This window comes from Canis lupus, chromosome 10 (genome assembly GCF_003254725.2).
Source record: "Canis lupus dingo isolate Sandy chromosome 10, ASM325472v2, whole genome shotgun sequence".
Lineage (NCBI taxonomy): Eukaryota > Metazoa > Chordata > Mammalia > Carnivora > Canidae > Canis > Canis lupus.
Genome location: NC_064252.1, coordinates 29,893,175 through 29,918,644, shown reverse-complemented (window position 1 = coordinate 29,918,644; position 25,470 = coordinate 29,893,175).

Sequence of the window (25,470 nt, the reverse complement as noted above, 5' to 3'; positions counted from 1 at the left end):
TGACAAATGTCTCATCCTCACTTCCAAAGTTGTCCAATAAAAACCAGCTGGATAGAGTAGAGATCATCATACATGCAAAGTGAGCAGAAAGTAAAACTGATGCCCCAGCCAACGAACTCATGGCAGTAAGATAAGTTGGGCAGAGAAATACATAGGTGGGGAATGAATAGATTAAAATAATAGCAAGCTCACGAAATGGGCAAAAGACATGAACAGAAATTTCACCAAAGAAGACATACACATAGCCAACAAGCACATGAGAAAATGCTCCGCATCCCTGGCCATGGAGGAAAATACAAATCAAAACCACAATGAGATACCACCTCACACCAGTGAGAATGGGGAAAATTAACAAGACCGGAAACAACAAATGTTGGAGAGGATGTGGAGAAAGGGGAACCCTCTTGCACTGTTGGTGGGAATGTGACCTGGAACAGCCACTGTGGAAAACTGTGTGGAGGTTCCTCAAAGTGTTAAAAAATAGAGCTGCGCTATGACCCGGTAATTGCACTACTGGGGATTTACCCCAAGGATACAGATCCAGTGAAAAGCCAAGACACCTGCACCCCAATGTTTATAACAGCAATGTCCACAATAGCCAAACTGTGGAAAGAGATTTGGTGTCCATCAAAAGATGAATGGAGGGGATCCCTGGGCGGCTCAGCAGTTTAGTGCCTGCCTTTGGCCCAGGGCATGATCCTGGAGTCTAGGGATCAAGTCCCATGTCAGACTCCTGCATGGAGCCTGCTTTTCCCTCTGCCTGTGTCTCTGCCTCTCTCTCTCTCTCTCTCTCTCTCTCTCTCTCTCTCTCTCTCTGTGTGTGTCTCTCTCATGAATAAATAAATAAAATCCTTTTTTTTTAAAAAAAGGGAGATGAATGGATAAAGCTGTGGTCTATGTATACAATGGAATATTACTCAGCCATTAGAAACGACGAATACCCACCATTTGCTTCAATGTGGATGGAACTGAAGGGTATTATGCTGAGTGAAATAAGTCAATCGGAGAAGGACAAACATTATATGGTTTCACTCATACAAGGAATATAAAAAAATAGTGAAAGGGATTATAGGGGAAAGGAGAGAAAATGAGTGGGAAAAATCAGAGAGGGTGACAAAGCATGAGAGACTCCTAACTCTGGGAAACAAAGGGTAGTGGAAGGGGAGGTGGTTGGGGGGATGGGGTGACTGGGTGACGGGCACTGAGCAGGGCACTTGATGGGATGAGCACTGAGTGTTATACTATATGTTGGGAAATCGAACTCCAATAAAAAAATATACAAAAAAATAAAAAAGAAACAGAACAACACAGAACTGAATGAGTGAAAGATAATGATGACTGTTTTGAACGACTTGTTCAAAACATTGTTGATTCCTTCATGTTTACTCTTCCAGATTGAAGGAAACTTTGTCTCTAGTGATATCTATGACATATAAATTTTATGAAAATATTGTTTTGTAAGCAAATTAAAATATTTATCTTTTCTCCCAAAATAAAATAAAATAATAGCAAGAGCTAAAATGGGTTGCATTCTCAATAGTTGGCACGTACTAACTACTTTGATCCTCACAACAGTCTACGAGGGGAGCATTATTGTTACCCCTATTTTACAGATTAGGGGTAACAGTAGAACCAAGGCACACAGAGATAAAGTACTTTGCCCAAAGTCACACAGCCAATAGGTGGCAGAGCCTAGATTCAAGCCCAGACTCTCTAGCTCCAGAAGGTATGCCTGTGACCATTGCATATGCAACCTTAGGTAATGCCTTTCTTCTGGACAGTCTGCTCCTTTAGGACAGGTGTAATGTCTCATTCACTTGCCTTAGTCCATCCGGGCTGCTGTAACAAAATATCACAGACCAGGTGACTTATCAACAACAGAAATCTCTTTCTTACAGTTCTGGAGGCTGGAAGTCCCAAATCAGGCTGCCAGAATGATCATAGATTTGTGTCCTTACATTATATGGAAAGGACGGGCTCACTTCCACACAGCCTCTTTCATAAAGGTATTAATCCCATTCACAAGGACTCCACCCTCAGGACCTAACCACTTCCCAAAGGCTCCACCCCTTAATATCATCACATCAGACATTAGAATTTCAATTAGGATTTCAACGTATGAATGAAGGGAAAGAGGGACCTGAATGTTCAGACCATATAGCCATTCTATCCCCAGGACCCAGTAGGGCACTCAGAACTGAAAATATGTGGACCTCTTGTAAACAGAATGGAAGGCTTTTTATCACATGGCCAGACAAAAGCTAGCTTACCTGGGAGACCCAGAGGAGATGGCTTACTCTCAAGGAGTGTGTCTACAAATGGGGGCAGCAGTACCGACACCATTGTGTTACTGAGATTGTTACCTAAGACAAGGTGGGAGGAGAACTTTCCTGTGCCTGGAACATGATGAGCTAGCTGTCAGCAGTGATAACTATCATTATTAATGGGAGGAAAGGAAGCAAGACACAAAAACAAACCCTAATAGTGTTGGCCAGACTGTGCACATGCCCAGAAGAGTTCAAAACAGAGATGCAGAAAGACAGCGACCACATCTGCTCACACAGAGGGGAAATGTCATGCCTGTAGCTGGGCCCTAAGTCAAAAAAAGCATTTTAAGCAGGTGACTCGCTGATACAGACTCTGACCTGAGTCTCTGAGGCCATGTAGTACAGGTGCTGGAGGAGTCCTGCTCTGGGATCCAGTGACCTCTGGATTACCTGGGCCTGGCTCTGGTGGAATGACCTTGGACTAGTCACTCAGCCTCCTTGGGCCCCAGCTTCCTCATCTATAAAATAAGGAGTTTGAATTAAATGATCTCCAGGCCTCCTTCCAGCTTTAAATAATAATCACACTAAATGACGGGAAACAAAATGTCTTTCAGGCCATCTGGCTGGTTGGTGGGGAAACCAGCACAGGGCTTTATGAGTCAGGGGTTGGGAACAGGCTCTAAATTACATTGATAGCTTTGGGGAGGTTTTGTTTATTGTGACAGTAACTCACACAGTTCTGTGTGTTCTGCTTGCAGCAGCATCCTGCATAGAGTCTCATTTCTTCTATGCAGCGCCCCTCTCGCCCCCCACCCTGAATGGGTCAGCCACACTCTGTACAAGAGGCAGCACCTTCCAAGAGCAGATCAGAAAGTTCAGCAGCAAATCACACAAGCTCTGGCCAGTTGGTTTAAAAAAAGAGGAGCCTAGAAGTGGGCAGTTGCCAGCAGGGTGATAGCAGCTAGGCAGGGGTCCCTGTGATCCCACTCTCTTCCACTATCTTAAAATGGCCCGGATACCCCATCTGCAGTCAGGAAGGAGGAAGGGGAGATGGGTGCTGGTGACACTAGCCGCCTCTTCCCAGAAGCCCTCCCGGACCACTTGCCCCTCACATTTCACTGCTAATGTCGTGTCACTTGGCCAGTCCTAGCTGCAAGGGTATCTGCAAAAGTCCTTTCTCCTGCCTATTCTGGTGCTGGGACTGTCATAACAAAGTACTACAGACCAGGTGGCTTATATAGCAGTACGAACGCTAGACGTCCAAGACCAAGGTGTCCTCCAGTTTGCTCCTCCTGAGGGCTGTGAGGGAAGGATATTCTATCTGTGACTTCAAGTAGCTGTCCTCTCCTTCTCCCTGTGTCATTTTATGTTATCTTCTTTCTATGCATCTGTGTCCATATTTCCCTGTTTATAAGACATCAGGCCTATTGCAATAGGGACCTTTTTAACTGGATTACCTCCATGAGACTCTATTCCAAAGAAAGTCACATTCTGAGATGTTGGAGGGGTAGGACTTCAACACAAGAATTTAGGAGGACAGAGTTCAACCCATAGCATGGCCTTTAGAGTGTAGGTGTCAGGGGATTGGTCAATAAGCAGTGTCTGTCCCTGAGAGTTGAGGGATTTGCTCAAAAGTTAGTAAGCGGCAACACTGGGGTTCAAATTCAGGTCTTGACTATAAGTTTGGGGATCCCCCTGTAGAGACTTCCTACCCCTTTTTAACCCTCTGGTTAACAGGAGACAGTATTGTGTGATGGTTAAGAGAAAAAACTAGATTTAGATTCCCCAGGGAAAAATCAGTGCTTGCTGCATGTCCTTAAGCAAGCTACTTAACCTCTCTGGCTTCCACGAAAGAAGAGACTCATTGAAGATTTAACAAATACGAGCTGAGTCCCCTTAAATCTCTGAGGCACTGTTCCGTGCTGACAGTGACATTACAGAAATAAAAGCACCTATTGAATAGTGTTATTTTGAGGCTTTGATGAGACAACCCAGGTAAATAAAATCCTCAATTCTACAGTGTTTAGCACTAGCAAGCAATCAGGAAATGGTATTATTACCATCAAAATAATTGTTATTAACCACTCTGCCTGTCCATCCCTGGGCTGTCTGAGACTATGCTTTATAGACCAATCTCTGCACACTGGATGTAGGTTAGCCGTGGATAGGGCAGCTGGTGGGCACAGAAGCTCACTACCGAAGATGATCTGGGACCCTCCTACTGTCCCCAGGTGAGCCGCATGCTTGCTGGCCCACAGGTCTGGCTTGCTGGCCACTTTTCCGGTGATGCCCTGAAGAGCAAGAACAATGGTGAGACCAGACCAGGAGCCTCCAGCAGTGTCATAGGAAACTGAGCAGGAGCAAGAGGCATCGGGGGCCCCTCTGGGAAGATAGAAATGGGAAATAAACAATGTCCTTCGAAAGATTTGGTTCAGACTATAATGTTTCAAAAGGAAGAGTTAAGGTCTATATCAAAGTGGGAAAAGCAGGACCAAATGGTCATGGCCTTGAACAGATTGAAGGGGAAAACCTAGCATGTAGCATCATCCTACCAAGTGTCAGGCACTTTATGGACTATGTTTCCTTGGGTCCCTGTGAAAACCCACAGAGGCAAAAGGCATAAAGTTCAAGGGGAAAGTAAACAGAATGGCCAGATAAAACTCAGATGTGAATCCCAGCTTGGCTGTTTGCTTCTAAATCCTGTGCTGTTTCTGGCAAATCACTTAGCCTCTCCGAGTTGGCTTCGTTATTTATGAAGAGTGGTGAGTGCCCAACATACATACTGAATGAGAAATGACAAAGAAACTTGCTCAATAAAGAGCAATCACCACTCAGGTGGTTTCTTCTTACTCTTATTTCTGCTGCCATCCCAACTACTAAGTAGATCATGATGCTAAAGGAATTTTTGGATAATCCTGACTCACTCTGCTAAAAGGCTTCTTGGCTGTTTGCATGTGATGATCCATCCTTCATCTCTGAACATATGGAACAGGTATACCAGGAGACCTTAAGTCATTTTGTTCCCCAAGATAATTTATATAAGTTACAGCAAGTGATTTGGGAGGGAGGAAAATGTAATAAAGGAAGCCCTGACTCTTGGAAACACAAATGGTAAGGCTCCTGTTGTCAGCTGACCTTTTCCTGCCCCCTCCCCTGGCACCCCACCCAGAATGGGGAGAGGTCTCCAGGCTGCTCAGATGGAGAAGACTTCACCAACAAGGGGCTAGTGATAGCTTCTTCCTGACTACTATCTTGAATAAGAAACAATTTCTTAAATTAAAAAAAAAAAAACCTTTCTAATAAATGTCTGTCTCTCAGTGTTCTGAACTTTTTATGCAATGCCTTCTGAAACGAATAAATTTTGTGACAAGCAACAAGAATTTTTGCCCAAAATTCTCCCTAAAACATAGCTCTCTCCATTTTCTGTATAAAGAAACCGAGGGACAGCCAAGGTAGGCCATGTGTCAACACATGATAGGCCTGGATTTTGAGGTCAAATATGGCTATCCTCTGAGGCCATGTGTGTACCTCACCCCTCTTCTTCCTTTAGACAGAGAACCTGTATATTCGGCAACTTTGAGGTCTAGGACTGGAGTCTCCCCCCTTGAAAGGCAAGTCTTGCTCAGCATGTGAGAATAATAGTAATTGGTAACCTGCAGACACAAACTTTTCAAGTCCAGTCCCAATGCTAACGTTTGATGATATTTACTTAATCTCCAACAACCCTTTGAGCTAGGTACTATTATTATCTCCAATCTGTAGAGGAACTTGAGATTAAAGAGGTCAAGTAGCAAGTCAAAGGTCATTCAATTTTGGGAACTAAGTGCTAGAGATAAGACTCAAGCCCAGACACAGTGACATGGAGACCCAGCCTCCTAACCAGCACATACTGAAGTCTCTGACCATAAGGCACCTTTGAGGCACTGGGGGAGGCCTGTACAGAGATTGACAGGACCTATCTCCCTGAGACTTTCTTCATTGACTCACCCTAACCAACAGAGACATCACTGATGAATACTCCTTCATTTTTACAGAGTACAGGCCCCTAGGCTGGAGAAGCTGGGAGAAGGAGTGAACCAGGGAAGGAAGGAAGCCAAGGTGGCCCTGAGCTGGCCACTGCTAAGGGCAACAGATTTCTCCACCTTACAGGACCATTTTTCCGTCAGCCATATCAAGTGCATCTTAGGATAGTCTACCCCAGGATGGAGGGGTGAAGGGGGGAAAAATTATTTCTCCATTTTCATATTCCATTGTTCAAGAGTTCACCCTAAGGGGGGCATAAGCAATACCCCCATTTCTAAAGGCACCTGATACTTCAGCTTCAATGGGGAAGCTCTAGAGCAGGAAGCAAGAGTCCCACAGCACTGGACACGAATGAGGTACAGTTGGATTATGTCTACATGAACTTGGTCAAAATCCACATAGCAGGAGCAGCTGGGCCCAGTGCAAAATGAAAATCCAGGAGCCCTTGTTCACATATTATTAAAAATTTCAGGCAGCTACAGCAGAACATTAAACCAAGCGTGGAGCCCTTCTAAGTGCAGGGTCCCTAAGCCCTCTTGGTGTCCATGTGCCCGTTCAATTTGTTCAGAGATGATGAAAAGTGGATTATTACATGCAAATGACCAAGAAGTCCTCCAGCAGAATAAGTCAGGATTATCTAAAATTTCCCATTTGACTACACAGATCTAGCTGGTAGATCTGCTAGAAAAGCTGGAACAAAGGCCCCAAAAAACAAGTAGACAGGTGAAGTGGAGGATGTTGGAAGTGGCTTCCGAAATGGGTCCAATGCAGGGTCTGACAAGTGAGTGTCAGGAGATAAGCTCAGAAAAATAAGGTGGAGCCAGAACAAACCAGGACATGGAGTAACTAGTTTCTGTCTTGTAGGTTATGGAGCATGATAAGAGAAATAGTGGTCTGGGAGAGCAATCACAAGGTCATGTGAGCTTATATGAGTCCAGGCAGTAAAAGTAGAGATGACCAAATTAGGGGAGAGATCATGAAGATTGCATTAGGCAGAAAGGGCCTTAGGGAGACAATGAGACACCGTCTAGGGAGTAAAAAAGAATGAGAAGGAAAGCAGGTATTTCATCTTTGTTCTACCCAAGTACCAGGTGAAATCTGGAGGCCTGGCTGCCAATGGAAGTAAGTCCCTGCCACAGAAACTACCTAGGGAAGGGATTTGTCTGTGTGCAGGAGGCATGGAGAGCAGCATCCATCTGTGTCTGGAATCAGAACATCCCTAAACATCCTTAAAGTCACACCATTGTTTCATGGGGGTGGGGGGGACTCTTTCCCCATTATCTAGAGGTGAGGATCTCTTACCTTCCCATTGCTGTCCTTACCTACCAGCCATGCTGTACCAGGCACAGCCATCTGTTATTTCTCCATGCAGCACTTGGTTCTGTACTACTTGCTCTCCTTCCATTATTCATAGCCAGGGGTCTTTATCCCTCTGGGGTTGGTCCTCTTTCACTCCCCTATTTCCACCTAGTATAACCTCCTCAGACGTGATATTCCACATTGCCACCTGATGCTGATATCAGATTTGAAATGCCCTCCATAATGACTTAGGGTCTTACCAGCCTACCCCATGCTATATTCTCTTTAATTAACACCCATCATTCTGGGACCAGACCTCAGAGGCCCTATTCCACAGCACTACACTTCTGAAACTCACCATGGTCTCATGAATCTGTGGTCTCCAGCTCAAGAAAATGATGATCTTGGAAGACTCCGAACCCTGGGAAATGAACTAGGGGTGGTGGAAGGGGAGGAGGGCAGGGGGTGGGGGTGACTGGGTGGTGAGCACTGAGGTGGGCACTTGACAGGATGAGCACTGGGTGTTATTCTGCACGTTGGCAAATTGAACACCAATAAAAAATAAATTTATTTAAAAAAAAGAAAATGATGACCTTAAGCTTTTGGGTCAAGTAAGCCAGTCCCAAAGGGAGGAAGTCATGTAGTTATAATCCCATCTCTGTATAATTCTGTAGCTGAGATTTAGATTATATGCATCAGACTCAGAATGCTGAGGCCCAGACAAGACCACTGGAATCAGGAGCAGATGAGGACCCTTGATTCCCAAGCCAAAGCATTCCCCACCCACTCACCCCCACATCCACCCCTGGACCCCATTCTAGTGGTATAGTCCAACTCTACCTGGATCCACCCTCCGGTTTGCTGGCTGACCTGCATATGTCCCAGTGCTGGAAATGGGGCACTCAGCACACCTAGGCCTTATGTAAATCCTTACATCATTCCTAGTGTTTGTTGGTTTCCTCCTCCCTGGTCCCAGATCTGCCCTCCCTGTACCGCAGGCTGCTGAATGAGTCGTCCCCATCCAACAGATCCCTCACCAGTAACTTCCCCCAAAGCCCGCATACTTCTTGTGAAGTCAGGCCCAGCCTATAACTGCTCTATTCCTCACCCATTCAGCTACTTCGACAAGCCCCACTGCCAAAATTGGGTCTAAGATAGATACAGCCCTTCAGACCCTATGCCTGCTCATTCCTTCCAGAGCCCAACTCTGTGGCCAGCTCCCATAGTGCATGGTCCCAGCTCCCTCTCCTGCCAGGGGGGCCTAGACTGCCCAACCCCAGTGAGTTGATTTCCAAGCTGCTCAAACACAAGCAAGTACCTTCCTGCCCAGAAGGTCCTATTCTTCGTGCCCATATGAAGCACAGAAATCAAGACAAGAGGGAGTGCCTGGGTGGCTCGGTCAGTTAAGCAACTGCTCTTGATTTCAGCTCAAGTCATGATCTCAGAGTCATGAGATCGAGCCCCGCATGGGGCTCTGTGCTCAGTGGGGAGTCTGCTTGAGATTCTTTCTCTCGCTCTCGCTCTCCCTCTCCTTCTCACACTCCTGCTCTATCTCTCTCAAATAAATAAATCTTCAGGCAAAACAAAACAAACAAACAAACAAAGAAATCCAGACAAGAGAGAGAGTTAATGCAGGAAGGAACCCCCACCAGCTCCACGAGATTCTTCCATGTGGGCTTTATCCATTCATTCATTTCATCATATTTAACGAATGTTTGTTGACCAAACTCCATATGCCAGACACTGGAATGTTGCAATGAACAAGAGGCAGAGGATCTGTCTTCATTATGCTTAGAATCTAGTGGGGGATCAGACTTCAGAGGGTCACACAAGGCACACCAGGGCCCTTGAAGTTGCAGAGGAAATGCACAACCCTGGTTTACAGAACACAGAGGGGCCTATGACTAGCCTTCCTATGACTAGCCTTTTCTCAGCTGAGCATGACAAGGAAATTGAAGCCAATCTTGTCTCTGGTTCAGAAATTCTTGGGCATTATTTCTTTGTTCCTACCTTTGGGATAAGCCATAATTTTGTGATTCAAATACAAATAAAAAGCAACCTACCATCTTCTGAATTACCACCATCAGTTCTTAACAGCTTTCAGCTTCTCAGAAAGAAAGGGAAAAAAACAGAAGAGAATTCTCTGGATAGATAAATGCCAAGTATTGTTTCCTGATTGCTGTTCACATTACAGGGAAGAGCCAGGAAGCAGAAGTCAGGTGCCTTTGGGATTTCACAGGCTAGAGACCCCATGCATTTTTCTAATTCAAATAGGATAAGCCTCAGAGGCCCTTAATGCAAGATGGTTTTTAAGTGTTTCCAAGCTTCCTGAGAAAGATAAAACTACCTTCCTCATCAGAATTATTCAACTGCAGCGCTGCTACTCAGCATGAGGATGGAGGATGCTCAAATTTTTCCTGTGGCCTCACCCACCTGTACTGACTGTCTTTTCTCCCAGAGTGATTTGCTTTTGGCTAAAGCCACCCTGAACTCCCTCCCACTTCCTTTCTTGGCCTTTTCCCATCCTGCCTTCTCCTGACCCATCCCCCATGCCTCTAATGATGGCACTGCCTGCAGCCACCTGCCTCTCCCCAAGAGTGGCCTGAGAACTGGGGCAGATGACAAAAGCTCTCCATCCCTCAGTTGCCTGAGTGGGAAAAGAAGGATAACAATTATATCTCCCTGTGAGTGTTTTTGTGAGGATTTAATGAGTCTGGATCAGCACCTTGGACAGTGCTGGCTTGTCTGCGCAACATAGAAGGTTAGCCTTCTTTATAGTAACAGTCGTCGTTACACACACTTTGCAGGGTTTGTGTAAAAAACAAATGCAAGAATATTTGGGACAATGCACTTTGTACTCCAAGGGCTGAGAGAAGTCTCCAACTCTGAGGTCAGTGAGCAGGTGTCATAGGACCAAAAGAGCAGGGACTGGAAAAATAGAAGCTGAGATCCAGTAATTACCGTGAGAAGGAAGGGTAAGAGGAAGGGAGAAAGGGAAGAAGTGATAGAGGGAAGGAATGAAGGAATGAAGGAAAGGAAGACAGGCAGGCAGGCAGGTGCTTACACAAAAACCCAAGAGTAACAATGGAGCAGCTGAGGCCAGAGAATGTTCTAGGATGCTTATCTCACAAGCAGCTCCTCGTGCAGATGGGAGGTGAGGGGCATCTGTAGGGGGCAGGCAGCCCCAGCGAAGGGTAGCAGGCAGACAGAGCTTCCAGGGAAGCAGGGTGGGTGCTTACCTGAGTCATAGCCAGAACAGGATGGCCACAAGTTATACATGTAAGTGCGTAAACTCACTTCAGTTTTATACTGCCCATACTTTATTTTAACAAGCCTCTATTCCTACTTGACAGTAAGAAAATTAAATTTAGTACAATTCAGTCCACCCAGCCCCGTGTAGTCATTTAGTCATTTTTCCAGAGTCACTTTTGTTTTAAGACGTGGTCTTCTGTCAGGCAGGTGTTTGACATAATGTAGGTATTAATAGTATTATTGTTATTATCATCATCAGTAATTAGAATGTGAGAGGTAAGTGAGCAGGGACGCAGACTGATTTGTTTACCCCTGTAGGCACAGCACCTAGATCACTCCCTGCTTCATAGTGTCCAATAAATATAGATGGAATGGATGACCATCCAGTTCAAAGTCTCTAGCCCGATACACACTCTGTCCCCACTGTGAGGGGCTCTGGGCTGCCCATTCCTCCACAGTGCCACCAGCTGCTGCATCTATTATGTGGCACATTGGATGGTCCCTTGGTCCCCAGTGGAGACTTTGGTGCAGCCTCCCACCATGGCTAGTGGGTAGTCATATCAGCATAGTGGCCTTCCTTTCCCAGAGGTGATGGTTCTTCATCCCACCAGAAGGCGTCAGGGAGGGGGAGGGGGCGGTGAGCCTGCTCTGGGCCTACCTACTTACATGCTCACTCCAAGCCCTTACAAGTGGTCACCTCTTGCCGCAACAAAGCTGCGTGACAAAGTACCCCAAACTCAGGGGCCGACAGCAATAAGTGTTACCATGACACACACAAGTCTGTGGGTAGGTTGGAAGGCTCTCCTTCAAGCTCAGGGTCTGTGGGGTGGTTGGCAGGGTATTGTTCCCTGTGTCTCTTGAGCTCTGGGCTCAGAAGTGGGTCACTGTTACTTCACCCACACCCCACTGGCTAACACAGGCCCCAGGGCTCTCCCCACCCTGATCTTGCTGGAGTAAATAACACTCCACCTCCCATGGGAAGGACTGCAGTGTAACTGGGCAGAGGGCATTGAGACAGGAGGGCATGTTGGAAACAGTAATGCACCCCACCACTGCAGCATTGCCAACCACACAGTGGGAATGTGGCCATACCTGGGTGCCGGCCTCTCTCAGCCATGTCCCTCCACATTGCTCTCTACCCAGCTCATGCAGGGGTCTCTAGAGGAGCCATCAGCTCTCACTTAGGTTCCAGACAGGAAACAAGCAACAGATCAGGCTTCCATCTCTGCTCTTCAGGGGAATACATGTGGCCTCCCAACCATTTCCCTATAAAGTTGGGAGGGCAGGATGACTTCTCTCAAACAGAATCCCTCCCCTCCACCTTCCAAATTGCTCTATTTGTCTTTCCAGGGAGGGTAATACAAACCAGCCATTGTCACAGTCCACAGGGACCCCTTTCAGGTTCATCTTGGGTAAGCTGGCACCTTTATTTTTAGTGATCTGGATGGAAATAGAGAGAAAAAAAGCACAACTCACAGTTCATATTATTGCCACAGGGATATCCTAACTGTTCCATGACTTTGCATAGGAACTGGGGCTCCAGAGGGTGGTAAGAGAAGCACAGAAGGCAGAATGGAGATGAAAGACAGGGGGGAAATAATACCCTCTCACAGGGCTTCGAGGAAACTTGAATAAGAAAAGGTGGGTGTTCAATAAATATTTGTTCGATTCTGTTAAACTTTGCTCCACCTCTAGTGAAAGAGCTCTGGCCAGAAACACAGCAGGGCGATGTTATAGAAAAATAGCAGGAGCAAGGAATGTGGTCTGAGAATGATAGCGTGCCAGCGGATAGGGGGAATGTAGCCAAGAAAAGGCATTATTCATCTTAAGCTTCTGTAAGCGCCAACCTGGTCCAGGCACAGTTTTTAAGTGGCTTGTACACACACACTCACACACATAAACAAACCCTGTTATTATCCACAGCAAATAATATACTAAACAGATTTCTCACTGATAGGAAATAGCATGAAACAAAGAAAAAGTAATAATGCCTAGAAAATGTGGTTAATAAAAGCACAAAGCTGGCCAACTTTTGCTCTTTAATTTCCATATTAAAATTATTACAAGGCATATGCATTAGGTGGGCCGTAGGCGTAAGCAGCATTTTATCCACCACATAAAAGATTAAATCTTAGCTGAACCCACAGGCGGCATCTCCTACCGCTAAAGCTAAATCCGCCCTGTTGTCAGGTACAGAGGCCTAGGGAAGAGATGATTTAAAGAAGCCAGAACACTGCTGCCTCCTGCTGGAGGTGACTGGGGACACCAATGAGTCTGGTACATTTGAGGAAATGAAAAGAGCTTGTGCAAAGGCACTGAAGTAGGAATGGCGCTTCAGGAGTAAAAAAGCCAGTAAGGCTGGAACACTCAGAGGGAGAGACGTGCCCAGAGGTGAAACTGGGAAACCATCAGTGGCCAGACCATGCTGGGCCTTGCACTTCACATTATTTACCCCTTGATTGGTGATACCAGCTCATTTCAGCTCATCTGGTGGACAGACATGATTGGTTGTCATACACAGAGTCCAATAAATCCTCAAACCTTCCCAATTCATGTTAGTTGGCCTTTCCTCCTGTGTTTTTCTTTACTTACATTTTAAGAGGCGTGGAAAGCCATGCCCTGGGCCAAGACAAACAAACAAGAAAAATCTTACCGCAGCCCATTGGCAATATGGATTCTTTATAAAAGCACAAGTCTCTTTTCTTACCTGACAGCTGAGGGATTAATGGTCTATAGCAAGGACTAATTAGCCATTGGCCAAATCCATGTTCTTTTCACCTTGAGAGCACAGTTAGGCTAGGTTTCCAGGATTCTCTGCTGTTAGTTGGGGATATGTGGCTGAGTCCCACCCAACAGAGTATAGGTAGGAGCAATGTTGCTGCATCCAGGGGTGGCCCACAGAAGCCTCCCAGGAGAACCTGCAGTCTCTCTATTCCTGTCTTCTGGTGGATCTCAATGCCCAGAGCAGCCAAGGAGGTCACCTGCTGAATGAAGATGGCAGTGCCACCATCAGCCTGGGTCCCTCCATAACCGTGTGGAGCAAAGCCTATTCCTACCTTCCCCCTCCCTTTGATTAGACTTCACATGAGGGTAAAAGACACTTCTATTTTATAAGTCAACTGAGTTTGGAAGTATATGTACTAACAGCAACTCACATTACCTTAATACCATACAGTCTGGCATCTGATTGAATTCTTGAAGGACAATTTAACTTTCTTCCCACGTAGAGTTGCAGAAAGCAAGACTCGTGATCTTGGAAATTCTCTTTCAAAAAGAAGATGCACTAAATTTGTTGGAACTGGCTACAGTCACAGCAGGAGCCCAGTTATGCAACCCAGTCACCCATCCTGGAATCCCTGATTATATTTTTATCATCCATTGCTGCATGGCTGTTCTCCACCTCCAGAGCCAGTGAGGGAGCAGAGCAGAGATGTGTTCTCTGTTGCTCAGGAACCACTCAGACCTTGGACTCCATCAACTCCTTCATACAGGTTTTCTTTCAGGGCCCATTTGTAGATCCTACAGACCACCAGTCCTTGTATTGTGGGCAAGTCCTGTGCATACCATTCCAATCACTGACTTACAGAGACAGAAGGCTTTTCTCAAGGGGCATTAGGCTGTGTTAGAAGTCAGCAGAGGTTTGGGATTGGCTGCTTCCTGGACTTAATTTCACTTTGGGAAACTTCCAGCAACTAGGGAGGAAACTGGATAAAGGGCAATATTAGGAGAGCTTTGCCTCTTTCAGACCACTGGCCACTTGTCTCTGTCTTTGGTTCTGGGTATTAAATCTTTTCCCTTGTTAGGAGTCCTCTCTCTAGAGAAAAAGACTGAGTATAAGTTCCGCGTTGGGTAGTTGCAGGGAAAAGTAAAGTGTGCCAGTGTATATGCAAGTGGATGTGTCCATCTGTGTGCATAGGTGTGTCTGTGTGATGGCCATGCCTGTGTGTGTCCATCTGAGTGTATGTGTGTGTGTCTGTGTTGAGTGTGTGTGCATACATATGTGTATATGTTAAGCATAGCTGTGTGCGTCTGTATGATATGTGTGTGTGTCCATCTGTGTGTGTGTCTGTGTGATGAGTGTGTGTGCATACAAGTGTATATGTGTATGTCTATGTGTGCATGTGTGTCTCTATAATGTGTGTGAGTGTATTCATACATATGTGTGTGTATATACTGAAATAAACTTCTGTGACAATCACAGTTCTACTATTTGGACTTGACAATAGCAAAGCCTTAAGTGTTTAGTAGAATCTATTGTCACCCAGGAAAAAGGAGGGCAGTGATCGAGTGAACTGTTGAGCACCCTGTGTAAGGATGGGCTCAACTGTTGGAAGCCTGAGTGGTCGAAGAACTACCCATGGATGGCAAGGTCAGGCAGCCCTGAGTTCCAATCTAGACTGCACCATGCAGCCCAGATAAGTAACCCAAGCTATCCAACACGGACTTTTCCTGCCTGCTAGGTGGAGATAAAGCAGCTATGCAGGGCTGTTGGGAGTATAAGATGGGATCATGGATATAAGCCTCTGGCACAGAATAAATATTCAACAAATGGTCACTATTATGGTCTTAGACTCAATAGATGCTTTGGTAGCCTGTTTGTTGTCTAACTATTTCATATGTGCGAGTTTTTTGGTTTGGGTTTTGGTTCAGCCAATGATCTTGGTGATTTCCTAACTGTGCCTAAATCCCCAGAGCAAACCTCAAGAGCTGCACTGTCCCGTCTGATAGCCACTAGCTTCATGTAGCTGTTTAATTTTAAACTTAAGTCAATGAAAAGTCAATTAAATTAGAAATTTAGTTCCTCAGCTGCACTAGCCACATTTCATGTGCTCAGGAGCCTCATGCAGCTAGTGGCTACTGAGGGGATAGTGCAGATGGAGAACATTTCCACTGTCAGAGAAAGTTCTCCTCGACAGCGCTAGGCTACAAAGTAATACAAAGACTTATGAACTATTTTCCAGTCATTCCAAAGGCCTAATGAAAACCATACATTTACCTACAATGAGACTGCCCAGGTTAGCAAATGCACCCGGGAGACTGCCTGGGCTGGAACCAGAGCAGGCTCGGTGAGAACACTATTAGTTTCCTCAACTGCAAAGACTGAATAGGTGGGCTGAGGAATGAGCCAGAGCTCCTGACCCTGTGCTCAGACCCCAGTGGGCTGACTTTGCTGTGGGTACAGTGTCTAGTGGGCAGGGGTGGTCACCAGATCAGCTTCAGTCCCTAGAAGCCCTACAGAAGGAAGTATGCAGGAGTCTGGGGCTAGGAAGCCCAGGTACAGGTGGCAAAGCCAAAGGGCAAGATGGGGATGGGAACAGGGACAAAACCAGGTATCAGGGATTTGGGAGGAAAGGCAACTCTGATCCTAAGTGGAGCTGAAATATTTGATGGTGAAGATCACTGGCTGAGAGCAATTCAGTGTCCCCGCCCTATGTGTGGAGCACAGGCTCTAGAAAGAAGAAGGAAATGGTTTAGATATTACTTGTCAATACCTAAAAATGTTCTTAGGAGTTGTGCATTTGGCTCACGGAGGTGGAGAAGCAAATTATATATTACTTTATATATGGAACTTATTTGCTGGGTGTAGCTGACATTGCTAAGAGCTATGGGATGTATTTTCCCCTTTTTCCTTCCTAAGGGAATCTGAATTGTGTCCAATGTGGTAACATCCCTGGTTATAAATAACCATCTCCCATATTCACCTGAAGCTAGGTGTAGCCATGAAGCCCAGTTCCAGCTAATGAGATTTAAGGATATAGCCTCTGAGAAAGTTACAATTTCCTGATATTTTTATTAGGACTGACATGAGACTGACTTTTTATTGGTTCACTCCTTTCATCCTTTGTATTTCTCCAAAACTTCTCACCTGGAATTCAGATGTGAAGATTGGATGTGCAGCAGCCACCTTGTGACCCTGAGGCTAGGAACCACTCCCTAATAGAGGCAGACCAGGGAACTGGAAGAACCCTGGGTCTTTGATAAGTTTGTATCTGCTCTAAACCAATTAATTTTAGACTTCTTATTCATGAAAAAAGCAATCTTCTATTAGTTCAAGCAACTAAAATCACATTTCTTTCCACAGTATCGTACACAATGAATAAAATATATCAAAAAGCACTTTGTGGGGGGAACACAAGAAAAAGGCATGGGAAAAATAATGACCAGGTCTGCAGGCTCCAAGAGCTGGCTCTGAATCAGACTGAAGGGCTTGAACACTGATTCTACAAGGGCCACTCTCCTATAATAAGCCTTGGTGCAAATCAGAAAAACCAGCTCCTCTGAGCAGATGCATTCTCAGTGGGCCCATAGCTTGGTGAAAATTTATCTTTTATTTAGTCAGGGGAAAAGTCCCTTCATCTGGGCAAACATACCCTCATACTAGTATCCGTGATTTGCTAAGTTGAGTGCCAACTAGATTTCAGCCCCCTTGAGTAGACATCATCGAGCAATGAAAAACATCTACAACCATCCAGAGTGGTCCTGGCTCCATCACCTACTGATATGAGGCCAAGGTACCTGACCTTCCTTTGCCTCATTTTTCTTATCTAAAAGATGAGGCTAATAGTAACCTTCCTTGTTCGATTGCAAATTGGGGCATTGATCCAGAGACTTCTTTGAAGCATTGGATTTGAACCTTACTTCCCCATCTTTGTAACTATATGGCCTGAGCAAAATCAGATCAGCTTCTGTCCAATAGGGATAACAAGAGTACCTCCCTTTAAGGAGCATTGTATGTATTGAATGTCTGTGTATATCAGTGTCTGAAAGATAGCACTCAGTAAATAAAAGCTATTGTAACAATATGATGTCTGTCACCATCATCATCACCTTTACTTTCTTTTTTTTTAATCATCTTTACTTTCTTTCCTTTGTAATTTGTTTATAAACTGTATTAGTCTGCTTGAGCAGCCATAACAAAATATCATAAATTGGGTGATTAAAACAACAGAAACTTATTTTCTCACAGTCCTGGAGGCTGGAAGTCCAGGATCAAGGTTCCAGCTGATTCACTTTCTGGTGAGGGCTCTCTTCCCAGCTTATAGACAGCTACCTTCCCACTGAATATTTACATGAACTTTTTGTTGTACGTGTGGATAGAGAGAAAGCAATCTCTCTTCTTCTTATAGGGTCACTCATCCTGCTGAATTAAGACCCCATTCTTATTACCTCATTTAACCTAATTACATCCTACACATTCCATCTCCAAATAGAATCACATTGGGGGTTAGGGCTTCAACACATTAATTTGGAAGGACATAATTTAGTCCATAGTATAAACCCTGAAATATTGGCCCCCAATTAAGACTGCATTATTTTTAAATGTAGGATTTGACTGAATAGTGACCCATCCTCCACTTCCATCCATCCTCACACCTCTCAACTAATCACACCATTACCTCGATTTCAAGTGAGTGGACTTGTTGAACTTTATCCATCACTCTCTTATTGGACATGGATGTAGAAAGTATCCTAGAATTTGAGAGTCTTTTTCAACATTTATTTCACATTTAAGTTAACCTGTACAGCAGAAGTCTACAAACTTATTCTATAAAGGACAAAATAATAAATATTTTAGGCTTAGCAGACCACATGGTCTCTGTCACAGCCACTTAACATTGCTGTTGAAGCACAAATGTACACATAGACAATATGTAAATGAATGGTCATATCTATATTCCAATAAAACTTTATTTATAGCAATAGACAGTGGGTCAGACTTGACCACAAGCTATCGTTTGCCAACCTCTACTTTAGAGGCAGCATGGTGAGGTAGAAGAGCATGCATAGACTTTGAAATGAAACAAATTTAGGTTCTTACCCTGGTTCTGGAACTATGATGTTGAATGATTTTTTTTCCATGTCTTTAAGCCTGTTTTCTTAGGTATTAAATGGAAATATTCATCCCTCCTTTGGAGGATTGCTGTTTCATTATGTAAAAAGCCTACACATAGTAGGCATGCACCAAATGGTCTCTGCTTAGTTTCCCTCAGGATGTTTGAAGCTGCAGTTGTTCTTATCTATCCCCAAACAGATGAAAGCCTGGTCATGCAACGTGTTTCCCACCTTGTGCATGTGCTGTTTGACCCTTTGTGAGGAAGACTTCACCCTCCACCATGACTATGTGTCTGCCATCTCCATAGTGGCACTGGTCCAGAAATGGAGCAACTGCCAAAAGTTACATTGGGCCAGTTGAGGAAGGAGGACTTGCATGATGTCATGGTAGATATATTGTCACATAAGCATAAGTAGAAGTTTCTCTCAGAGTGAGAGGAAGGGGCAGGCATCCCAGGATGCCCTAAAGGCAGGAATAAGTCTGGGAATTTAAGTTAGTGTTTCATTGCTGAGAAATCAATAAGACAGGACTGGGAGTCATATTGCTGCTCTGTACTTCATGCTAGGGCAGCGCCTTATGGAATGTGGAGCCACCAAATGCCAGATCCATGGGCAAACAGCTGTGTGATCTCTCCTTTACCCCTTCACTCCCAGCTATCACAGATGGGGTAAAAACAGGTTGGGAGAATCATTGACAAGATGTCCACTTGGGAAGAATGCCATTGGTGTTTAGAAGAAAACATGGATGATGGGTGCCTCAGGGAGCTCTAATCCCTTCTTCCAAGCAACCTCAGCCTGAGTGTGTCTGGCACCATGTGCTCCGTGGAAGGAAGAAGAGGCTCCAAGGAAAGGGAACAGAGACAGAGTGAAGAATGAGGTTGGAGAAGACTTAGAAGCCAAGTTGGGGACATATAGAGGTTAACTGAGAGAGCAGTGACACTTCACAGTAGTGGGACAGCCAATCAATAATGCCACTATGTCTCACCACAAAATCTCCAACTGGGCCTCCAATGCCCATGGATTCGTGATTCAAGTGGCCTCACCCAAGGACACGAAGAGGAAATGAGACACACAGCTCCGTCCTCACTGTGCTGAACAGAACAGCACAGGATACTGGAGCAGTCTGGGAACAGCAAGCCACTGGAAGTCCACAGAAACCCAGGGGATGGGCTCTGGACTCCCTGAGAACTGGCAAGGTTTTCCATCATTTCTGCTTTGGAGGGGCTAGGAAGACCATGAAGACCTGGGGTAAGCATGCAAGGGGAAACCCACAGGAACTTGCACATTTTGTCTTCACCACAGCTACTGGAGGGAGGGCTGAAAGCACTCAGAAATGAGACTCAGAGCATAGCCATACAAGCCCTGGCTCTGCACTTCCAGGCTGCTTGACCTTGAGCAAATTCCTTGACCTCTTGGAGTGTCATTTTCATCTTTCACGGTGCCTGGTTCCTAATAGCCGTCAACCACTCTTCAATGACTTGCAAATGAGCCTGGTGCTAACAGCAGCCCTAATGCAGAGATAGTACACAGACTTAGCCTGTGCAAAAGCAGTGATGAGCAGGAGTGACAGACTGTGTCTCAGAAGAGGAAGGAGGTGCAGGGGTCCAACCCGCCATCTGTCCCAGGATCTCTGGAGTAGTCTGGATTTACCCCCAAATATACATCTCTGTGTCATTTCATGCATAGGCATAGAATATAAGCTGGGGTCATATTGAAAGTGACTCACAACTGGTACAGTCAAAATGGACCCCACCTTGTAAACTGGTGTGCAGTATAGAGGGCATTCTCTAGATACTATGAATAGAACCCTTGTAGCAGTGGGAAAACATTGTGGTCAATGGAATATCAATGCATGCTCTTTGGAGGAAGATTGATTCTGTTGTCCACTGCAGAGCCTCAGTTACTACCATGTGACATTAAAAACACTCCTTCCCTCCATAGGATTCAAGTTCCTTATCTATAAAATGGGTATAGGAATAGCCTGAAGGCTGAGGTCAAGATTGGACATAATAAATAATGACCAACTCTTTAGGTCATATGTCCCAGAAGCAGGCTCTGGGGCAAGGATTGAGAGAAATGTGTTTTATTAAGAAGAAAGCAGACAGGTTTGGAGGGATGTAGGACAGAGAAAGAAGGGAACCACATGGGCACATTTCAAGAGTCCCAGCCCAGTCCTGATGCCCTGGGGGAGCTTTGGGGTATAAACAGCAGCCCAGACTTGGATGGTGTTTTTCAGCAGGTGGCTGAACTGGGTGTTTTACACTCACACTGGCTACAAGCTTCTGGGAGCAGGAGTCCATAGACTCCCAGGCATATTGTCTCTCCCTGTGGTCAAGAAGGCTCCAGTGCCTGAGGATGGTCCTCTGAAGGTGACAGGGACACATGCCACAGCAGAGCATGCAGTGGCTGGGGGTTGACATGTGGAGCCATTAAAGGGATCGTGGGTATGGGGCCAGGGGCCAGCACTGCCCACCACACTACCTTGCACTGTTTTGTGGGATGCTATTTATAGCATCAGTATATATTGGGTTTTTTCATCTTCCCACCTATAGGTGTGACAATACTGATAACCACTTATATGGCTCTTATTATATTCCAGGCACTGTTCTAAGTCTATTAACTTATGTAGTTCTCATCCAACCCATTACTATCCCCATTTTAAAGATATGAGGGCTACCTACAGAAAAGGTAGGTAGCTTGCCCAAGGTCATGCCACCAATTAGTTTCAGAAATGGTATTCATGTCCAGAAAATGGATCCAAGCCCTTGCTCTTAAGCACCATGCTACACTGTCCAACATGCAAGCTACGAGGCACATGTAGCTCTATGAAATTAAAGCTAAAGCATTAAAATTAAATAAAATTAAAAATTCAGTCCCTTAGCCACACTAGCCACCTTTTAAGGGCTCAACAGTTCCATGCAACTGGTGGCTACAGTATCAGACAGTGCACACCAGAACATTTCCAATAGCAAGTTCCACCCAACAGCCCTAGAGGGAACAGAATCCTAGGGAGAGGGAGAACAGGTGTTATGACCCTGGGATCTGAACTAAAACTAATGTGGTCCACAGCCCAGCTGTGACACTATTAGCTGTGTGATATTGGCCAGCCTCTGTTTCACTGCCCCTTAAAATGGGCATAGTAATAGCATCTCAGGGGCACCTGTGTCACTCAGTCAGTTAAGCATCCAACTCTTGATTTCAGCACAAGTCATTATCTTGGGATCACGAGATCAAGCCCCTTCATCAGGCTGTATGCTCAGTGTAGTCTGCTTGTCCCCCTCCCTCTGCTCCTTTCTCTGCTCATTCTCTCTCTCTCTCTCTCTCTCTCTCTCTCTCATAAGTAAATAATTTTCTTTAAAAAAAAAAGGAAATAGCATCTCTTTCTCTCTTTCTCCTGCTTATTGTGAGAATGAAATGGGATCAGGAACATAAAGAACCTGACACAGTGCCTAGCACAAAATCATCATGGAATAAACAGTAGCTATGGTTACTCTTGTTAGACCTACTTACTTTTGTTGTTGTTCTGGCCACTGTTACTATAGAGCTGGAGGGAACTCCTTAGGAGCTCACACCACATCACAGGTGGAGAAACTGAGGCACACAGAAGGAATTCAGCAGGAGGTGGCAAAACTGGGGCTAGACTCTCTCTCTCCATTCCCTGGACAGGAATCTTTCCACTGGTCTGTGCTATAAAACAATTCCACGGCCGTTTGAGCTCTTCAGCTTCAAGCTTTGTCTATTGGATTTAAATATTCCATCTCTGACCAACCGTGAAACCATGGAAACTGAATGGCAAATTGAAAAGGCAGCAAACAAATTAGCTTGCAAAGCCCCACAAATGATATAATCGCTCCTGTATTTAAGCTGCAGATATTCTCCGCGTTTCAGCCAAGGCCTTTCTCAATTGCTTTTGTAAACCTGCACTGCGTGTCCCGCGTTCAGTGTCACCCCACGCAATATGGGGGCCGGGCTCTACATCCATCCTCAACCCTAGAGATTCAGAGCCGAACTCCAAGGATGAAACCTGTCATTGACCCAGTGGGGTGCATTTGCCTTCCTCCCCACCCTCTGCAGGAAGGCCAAGCCACATGAGCAGGTCTCCAAATCTGATGTCCCTGTCTTCCTCAGAAGCTCCAAGAATAAGCAAATAAGAATGGTGTTCTGTGGGTGGGAAGAGAGAAGAATTGTTTGGAGTGAGCCAGGTGGGAAATTATAGCAAAAACTGCCAGAAGCATGGCAGACATCTGTGGTGGACTGCATTAATGGCCCAATTCTTTAGCCCGCACAGCATCCAAACCTTTTGCCATTTATGCTGAAACATAATTCTGTAGTCCTGTGGGACTATCATTGGCCAATGGAATATTAGCAAATGTGATGCAGAGTCTTGAAATGCTCTTGTGTAACAGAGCTTGCCTGTACCTCTGCCATTACCATGAGAACAAGCCTGCTCACCCAGAAGGAAATGGAATCAATTGGGTCAGACATGACTCAGCAGTGTCCAGACAAGTGTAGATCAAAATACAGCACACAGTACTCCCACCCCTGCTGAGCCACAAAAGCAAGAACAATTCTAGCTGGGATTAATGGGGAGCCCATCCTAGACCAGCCAATCCATAACTTATCCACAGGGGTATGAGCTGTAATAATAAAGGATTGTTGTTTTAAACCATTGAACATGAGGTGATTTGTTACACAGCAATAGCTAGCTGATACAGCATTCTTGATTCCTCTCTCCCTCACTTCCTATACCTAGTCCATCCGCAAGCTTCAGATAAATCTACCTACCTCTTTTCCAGTTCTTCAGCATCATTTCCCATGCACACCACTAGAGTTGACAAACATCTGGATCTTACCTACACTCTTGCCTCCACTCCATTCTCTACACAGAGGTCAGGATTCTTTTCTCAAAGCAAAATTGAATTATATCTCACTAGACATGGAGTTGGGATACACCTGAGGATAAAATCCCTGTTGCCCCTGCTGATGTCTCTCAGCTCCGCCCATGTCACTCTTCTCAAAGTCAAATTGATCTTCTCTAGGCTCCTGGAGCATATCAAGCTCTTTCCGACCCTTGAGGCTCTCAGACCAGCTGTTGTCTCTGGCAGAAATGCTTCCCTAGCTTCTCTTCCTTGCATCTCATCTTAAACTTTCCTTCCCTGACCAGAATCCTAAGGGGAGACTCCCTCTATCTTCTCCATCCCAAACTAGTTACTTTTCTTAGAATTACTGGAACTGGCTATTGTTTGATTTGTCTGTTTACTTTTTTCACTTACCCCAAGATTATTTATTGAGCTCCTTTTGTGTGCCAGGCTTTGTTCTAGGTGCTGGGAGACAGCAGTGAAGAAGGAAGACAGGTCTAAGCCCTCACTGAGCTTTCCTTCTGGTGCAGGAGACAATGGACAGGAGATCAACTGGCTCACACACCTTGTTGTCCCTGGATGTCTGGTCAACACACAAAACAGCAGATGCTCCATAGGCATTAGTCGCTTGACTTTCTGGATTGGCTGCAGGAGGAATATGGGAGAGATAACAGGTATGTGCAGACCCTGAAGCTCCAGGTCTGTCTCTTCTATAGACCATTCAATGTCAATCCTTCATGACCACATGCTTATTGTGCTGTGTTCTACTTCTTCTGTTGTGCTCCTCTCAATCCAATCCCTAACCAAGCCTCCAGCCATCTTGCATTTACTGATGTCCACTTCATGTGCACGGGGCTTCTCTCATTATTATTTGAATACCAAATTCCATACCTGAACAACTGAGCATGGAGAGGAACCTCCAGGCACCCTCCATCCCCTCTATCAAACCCCAGCTATGTTCTTGCTCACCTCACCCATGTGCTCATCTGAAAGCAGACCTCTGCTGGGTTGCAATCTCCCTTTTATTTTTTTGTCTGTTCCTCCACAAGGTCATGATGATACACACCCTTTCCTGTACATCCACAAACTTCCCACATTTCTTCTTGCAAAACTTGCTAACTTTCCCTTCTCCAATGCTATAAATTTACCTTCAGGTGAATACTACTCCACTCAAGAGCGATAATATAATTGTAGATAGTGATATGTGGGATGAAGAAAATAGAGCAGGGAGAGGACATAAGTGGCTGGATGGCATGGATACTCCAGTATGCACTGGATAAACATTTGTTGAATTAATAACTTAATACATTTGTTTATTTGTTATGGCTCCTGCAGCTTTTCTCCTCCTTCCTCAGTCAAGTTTCTCCCTAACCCTCCAGAGAGCTGGACTGAATTAACTTGGCGACTCTTCCTCCAAATGTGTTCCAGGGGGAGCTCCAGGATACTCGTGTACAGACTAAGTGCTGTAATAAACAAGCCCCAAGTTGTATCTGACTAAATAAGATAGCCATTTACTTCTTTCTGACCCAACAGTGAAAGATGAGTGGTCCACACTGACAGGGCAGTTCTGCTCCATAAAGTCATGCAGGAGCCCAGATCCTTCCACCTTCTTGCTCCACCAATCCCCAGTGTGTTGCCTTCACCTTCATGATCAAAGCTGGATCATTACCATGCCCCTGCTTTGCTCCACAGGAAGGACATAAGCCATTTCTTTCTAAAAGAATGACTAGTGGGATGCCTGGTGAGGCACCTGGGTAGCTCAGTTAGTTAAAGGTCCCATCCTTGATTTTGGCTCAGATCATGATCCCAGAGTTGTGAGATCAAGCCCCACATCAGAATCCAAGCTCAGCAGGGAATGTTTGTTCCTCTGCCCCTCCCTCCCCAAATAAATAAAATCTTTTTTTTTTTTTAAAGGAGAGACACCTGCATTACTCAGT